Raw genomic sequence first — 7,074 nt, 5'->3', positions numbered from 1 at the left:
GGATCGGATCAAAGGACGGCTGCATTCCCTCGAGGACGAAACCCTAACCTACTCTTGGAGGAGATCCAATGCCAGCAGTTGCAGACGAAGGAATCGAGGAGGGAGAAGGGAGAAAAAAAAGGAGGATTTTTAGGGGGGGTTTTCCCCTCTCTCTCTCTCTCTCTCTACTGAGGTTCACTGCGGAGACCAGATGGGTTAGGGGTTTTCTGCCACTGTTAGTTTTTTCCCCCCTCTCTCTTTTCGCTGTGCGTTTATTAGCCCTGCCCCCCTCCCTCGCTGAGTTGGCCGGTTCTGTGGACTTTGTTAATGTCATGGGCTAATAAAAAGAGAGTGAGGTTATGTAAGAAACGTAGAAGCCCAAATTAAATATGATTCCAACTGCAAAAAAAAATATTATACATTATACGCTTGACGGAAAATTATCATAATGAATTTAATTGGCGGTATGTTTGACAGGAAAACGCCCTGCGCAATTTTCCGAACATAGCCTAAATGATAAAAAATGAACTGAAGCCGATTAGCTTCATAGGAAATCCACATTATACCTTTTGGAACACAATTGTGTTGTACTATTAGGCCATCTCCAACAGCTTCTCCAAAATTTTCTCCAAAATGAGGAAGCAAAAGCCATGTTCTCTAACTTATTTTTACACCAACTCCAACAGCTTCCTCATTTTAAAGAATCCATTTTTTCCTCAAAAAATTTGGAGAATGCTGCAGATTTGGGAAAGCTTCCCCATTTTTTCTCCTTCATCCCTATTTTGGGGAATGAGATGAAAAATCTGTTGGACCAAAAACCTAACTAAATTCTCTAAAAGTGGGAAATGGGAAAGCTGTTGGAGATGCTCTTAATCAGATTAATCTCGGGTTTTATAATCAATGGTCATATATTTCTACAATCAATTTTCAAAGTTCCATTGACCTTTTTGACTTTGACCTCTTTGAGATTACGCCCTTAACTTTTAATCCTCTTTAAGTCTAGCTGTTTTTGAGAATAAATTCCCATAACTTTTTAAAATTGTCCGCAATATATATATATATATATATATATATATATATATATATATATATATATATTATATATATATATATATTATATATGAGAAAAAATGATATGCTGGTACCAAGCAAAAAAATTATGCTTGGTAATTAAGGTGGCATAATTTCCTTCACGTCACTCAAATGGTTAGCATATCCCTATGCCTCCTTAACTCATGTGAATGTGGTCCCCCCATTTGAATGGGTGGAGGAATTGTGGCACCTCAACCTACCAAGTACAAATTTTATGCTTGTATCAAAGGGCATACGCCATATTTCTCTCATCTCTCTCCTCTCTGTCTCTCGATCATCTCCTCTCTCTTAATGCATGGTGTCTAGATTCTCTATGAACGCATCTCAGGGTACAGCAAGAAGTGGGGTAACCCACGCCGTCTCGTCTTTCTCTCTCTCTCTCTGCTATTAATCTATATATATATATATAATATATAATATACTATAGAGGATGATGGTATGGATTGGTACCAAGCACAAAAAGTTGTGCTTGTAGTGAGGTTCACATCTTCCCGCTCCAACTCATTCAAATGTGGGGACCACATTCACAATGGGTAATGAGTGATGAGGATGTGACACATCACATACCAAGCACAAATTTGGTGGCTGGTACCAAAGCATACCCATATTTCTCATATATATATATAATATATATAAGTATAGTATATATAATAAGTATATAATATATATATACTATATATATATATAATATATATTATATATATATTACGTTATATATATATATATATATATATTATATATATATATATAGTATATATATATAGTATATATATATATATATAATAATATAATGAGTATGTTTTGTAACCGAAACCACAAAGTTATGTTTTGTGCTTGATAGTGGGGTGACAATAATTCTGCCTTCACTCGTTGAAATCAGGACACAGCATTCATAGAGATTGGGGATGGTTAGGAATTAGAATGAGTGATGAAACATGGACACCACTTACCAAGCACATAAATTCTGTGCTGGTACCAAGCATATCCCATTTTTATCATATTAGAAAAATGGAGTATGCTGTACCAAACACAAAAATATGCTTGGTAGTGAGATATCATATCCCCCTTCCAGCTTCATATTCAAATAGTTGCATATCCCAATCACACTCAACGCAATTGAATGTGGTCTCCCATTTGAATGAGTGAAGAATATTGTGTCACTCACTACCGAACACAAACTTGCCTGCTGATACCAAGCATATCATTTTTCTCATATATATATATAATATATATATATATATATATATATATATAATATATATATATATATATATATATATATATATATATATATAGAGCCAAGACTCCTATCAACTAATGGTATAGGGAATTAGTTATCCACGCAAATTTTTAGCCCACTCATTTATTAATATAAAAATACTCTCATATCATGGGCAATGATCGCCTAATGGGGGCAAATCCACTGGATAAAAAGTTGCGTAGACACTATTTCCTATACGCACCTTAAGTTGACACAAGTTTTCACCTATATATATATATATATATATCATTCCCTATTAATCACCTAATGATGTTAATAAAATGATAGTGCCCAAAATACTAGTTTTAGATTAATTTTCTAATAACTAAATTAATCGATAGTCAAAGTAATTAAAACACTAATATAAGGGGTTTATGTGAGAATTATCTTTAGAATTATTAAAAAGGATATGGAAGAGTTTTCTCTAGTAGGGACATTTTGGTCATATGGAAACACATGATTTTCGCGTGCATAGTCAAATGTAAACGGTGTTAGTTGGTGGTTATCTGAAAATTTTTAATCTTAAGATAGATTAAATTACATTTTAAAAGTTTGGAGCAGTTATCTCAATATAAACTAAGTTAGAGAGGGTGTTCATGCAATTTAAAAATCAACTAAGTGGTGTTTTGTGAAATTTACCATTGAAGAAACTCAAAAGATTTGCTCAAAGTTATTTTGAAATTTTGTCCCTCGTTATATCTAAAATTTATTCCCCGTAGAAATTTAGTCCCTTGTTTACTTTACTAGTTGGATTGAACGTGAAATACACGTGGATTGATAAAAATAGAATAAAAAAAGATAATAAAGTTTTTGCTGGATTGATCATCAACTCAATAATCTCTTTTTCAAATGAAATATTGTCATTGTTTCCTTCAACTCAGATTGTCGCCACGTGATCTACTATTTGTGAGTTATAAACACATTGGTCTAATACTATATCTGTGTTTATTAGTATCTTGAAATCTTTAAAAGATGGGTGATCATTCAATTTGCAAAGAAATTTTGCATATGAATTTACTTGCAATATGTCCATCTTTAAAAGATGGGTGATCATTCAATTTGCAAAGAAATTTTGCATATGAATTTACTTGCAATATGTCCATTAAACTTTTAGTTGTGGTTTGACTCATTATGAATTTACTTGCAATATGTCCATTAAACTTTTAGTTGTGGTTTGACTCATATTCATATTAACTTTTACTTGTGGTTTTACTCTTATTTACATTATCTAATATTCACATTTAAATTTATAGCTCATTCTCTGTACCATAGAAGTAAAACTAAACGTATGAAGAATTATTTTCTTACGAAAATAGAATAGGGAGGTTATGATATATTTTGTCATGTACTTTAAATATAAAAAAATCCTTTGATGCAAGGTCCCTATCAAAATCTTACCCCAAACAATGTAAATGGAAAATGCTATTATAACTTACTTGCATTGAGCAATTATATTGTATATATGACATATACAATAGTCTCATGTATTTTCTAGTTCAAACTACAAAATATGCAAGAGTGGTAGTCCGTATATTTTCTGACTTTAATTACTTTTGTAATTAATGTTCTCTAAATGCACGGAACTATTAATTCCATATATTTTAAAGATGGATTTTTTTTTACAAAATCGACCTCTTTTTTACACTCTTGATGGTGTGGAATAAAGAGGTCAATTTTGTTAATTATTATGTAAAACATTTGATTTTTCTAATATTTTTAAAAAGTGATCTTTTTAAAAATTCTCTAAAATAAACTATTAATTCAATGGGTGAAAAGACCTAAACATTCTAGTGATTAAATAACCCATAAATAGGGAAAATAATAATTAAAATAAAAGTATATTTAAATTGAATCTAACAAGACACTTCAAGAATGAAGCATAAAATGGATCTAAGAAATTATTAAAAAAGAATTAAAGAAACTAATTTAAAAAAATATGAGATCAAGGGATAGAGGGAGAGAAGACCTCACCGACATGAATTATATTTCTTTCCGAGCGTGACAACAAAATTGGTGGAGAATGTGCAAGGAGAAAAGTGAATATAATAGGTGACAAAGTGGACGTGCTTACATAAATAGGTTATTAAAATATTCGTCCTAAAATCTTAAATACATACATGTTAGTCCCTAACATCTTTGTAATTGCTCATTTACAATAATATTACTATTTAGTATTTAATCAATTTTATTATATAAGATTATATACTATTTTTAATAAATTATATATATGGAAACCTCGATGCTTATAGCCAGTAATTGGGCTCCACAAAATAGGTTAACTTTACATTGTAGTTTGCTATTGGTAATATTGTTGGCAATGTTATTACATTTCCTTTTTATCTTATTATTCACACTTTTTTGATGAAAGTTCTTTTTTGCTAGTCACTCAATTGGCTATATTTTATTTTTATAATATCAGAGGTTGTGATATTATTTTTTGTTTAAAAAGTGTCAACATTTTTTTCTTAAAAAATATATATACATAGTAGGAATAGTATATACTTCAGTTCAACTTAAACATTAGCTTGAAGCCATTTAGAATGAGGTCCTTTCTATGCTAGAATGGTGACATAGTGATTACACAATCCAAAAGTCAAAGTAAAAATTTCTACAAAAAAATGTAATTTACTATATCAAATTAACAACTAATTTATAAAATATACATGAGCAATGCATATAGCTATAGAAAATAAGGTATATATCTTCATAAAAAATTTATAGTGAGTGACCAACTACAATCATCATAATTTAAGCATAAATAATTATTATTTTAGTTACTAATTTGATAAGTGTAACTATGAAATAAATCTCAAGTAAAAAATAGGAATTAAAATTGTATTATCTTATAGGTAAATAAATAAATATTATTAAATCTCCTCTTTATATTAAATTTGAAAGCAATAACTTAAATTATTAAGTGCTAAATATTAGTTCATGCGAGAAAGTAAAGTAATCTATGGTCTATATACATATATAGTCAATCGATTAAATATATTAAAATTATAATGACCACAGTCAAAATTATATGGTGGGTTCACATTAAATATAATTTGTAAAAAATAGTACATTAAAATCAAAAACATTTTAACCACTGTATAGATTGTTTGAAAATTTTTGCATGTATAAACTATACTGCCTACGAATAGTGATGTGCGCACTTAACTATAGCCTAATTCATCTTAAAAACAACTTACTCTTTAGTGTCATTATTTTTTTTTGGTCAATGAATGAAAACTTTATTCATCACCAAATATAGAAATGAATGTGCACATCCAGTTACAAGAAAACTAAAAACTGGTTATATCAACCCAGTCAACAATCCTTTACAAACTCTCAATGAAATCTTTCATATGATGTGGTATATTTTCATTCAAAATCTTTGTGTATATACAAATCTTCACCGCACGGAATAGTTGTTCAGGCCCTCGAGCTTTCTGCTGAAAAATTCTTTGATTTCTCTCTTGCCATAGCAGATAAACAAATACTGACAGGGCAATTCTCTTCAACTTCTTTTTGAAGCCTTTTCCCCTCAAATTCCTATTGTACCAATTGTAAATCTGGTTCCAACTACATGACTGCCAGTTGAATTTCAGCCATTCCATTACTTTTCTCCAAACATACGCAGAGTATTGACAATCAAAGAAAATATGCTGACAGGTTTCTGTTTGGCTATCACTTGAGCATAATATGCACTGATTTGAGCTTAACACTCTCATTTTACACAGTCTCTCTTGTGTGAGTAACCTGGAGAGAGAAGCTAACCACAGGATGAATGGATGTCTGGGGTAATGCCACCCCCCATATAGTCCCTGACCCTTCAAACAAAACAGTCTGCTGCTGAAAAAGAACCATGTAAATCAATGAAATGCTGATATTGCCGTTGACACAACAACCATTAATTGCATTCAATAGGTTGTCAACACTTCCCATCTTTTCCCTCATCATGTTTCTAGCTTTTAGGAGCTGTTTCCACATCCATGAGTCACATTCTTTAGACTGTATCTGCCAGATATTTGTTTGCCTCAGATATGTGTCGTGCACCCACTTAATCCAAAGAATATATTTTTTAAGGTGTATCATCCAAAGTAATTTAGCTGTTGTTGCATAATTCCAGAGTTTAGCTGAGAATAAACCCAAGCCACCATGCTTTATATCTTGACAAACAGAGCTCCAAGATACCAAGTCGATTTTGTGGCCCCAAAGGAAATTAGAACACATGCTATCAATCCTTTCAAGCACCTTAACAGGGAGGATAAAATTACTTGTCCAGAAAATTTGAATACCCAAAATGACTGATTTTATCATTTGCAATCTCCCAGCATAAGACAAAGTCCTTGTATTTTGCCAATTTTGAAACTGATCTGATATCTTATTGATGAGGGGAGAGCAATCAAGCCATGAAAGCCTTTTTGCTTTAGTATCATTATTAATTTATGTATCTATACATTACACTAAAAACACAATAAAAATTTAGAAAATTACAAAAGAAACACCCTAAAAAATTTTAAAAATTGTAAAAATAAACACCCTAAACTTTTATGATTTACAAATACACAAAACTATTAAAAATTATATTAAAATCAAGAAAATACAAAAAATCATTAAAACATTTCAAACTTTGGAGGGGTAATTTGCAACGTACTAAACTTTAAGTTTGTTTTTTTGTAAATTTCAAATCTAATAGCTTTTCAATTAGTTATGTTCTTTTTAAAAAAGTTATGGGTAATATCGAACATGAAAAG

The 7,074-nt window shown here is 30.7% G+C and overlaps 1 pseudogene; it reads right to left on the bottom strand.

The window, feature by feature from the left end:
• LOC109847054 overlaps positions 1-6,307 on the bottom strand; it is an 8,280-nt pseudogene extending 1,973 nt beyond the window's left edge.

This window comes from Asparagus officinalis, chromosome 7, assembly GCF_001876935.1.
Source record: "Asparagus officinalis chromosome 7, Aspof.V1, whole genome shotgun sequence".
Lineage (NCBI taxonomy): Eukaryota > Viridiplantae > Streptophyta > Magnoliopsida > Asparagales > Asparagaceae > Asparagus > Asparagus officinalis.
This window is presented reverse-complemented; position numbering and strand designations above follow the sequence as displayed.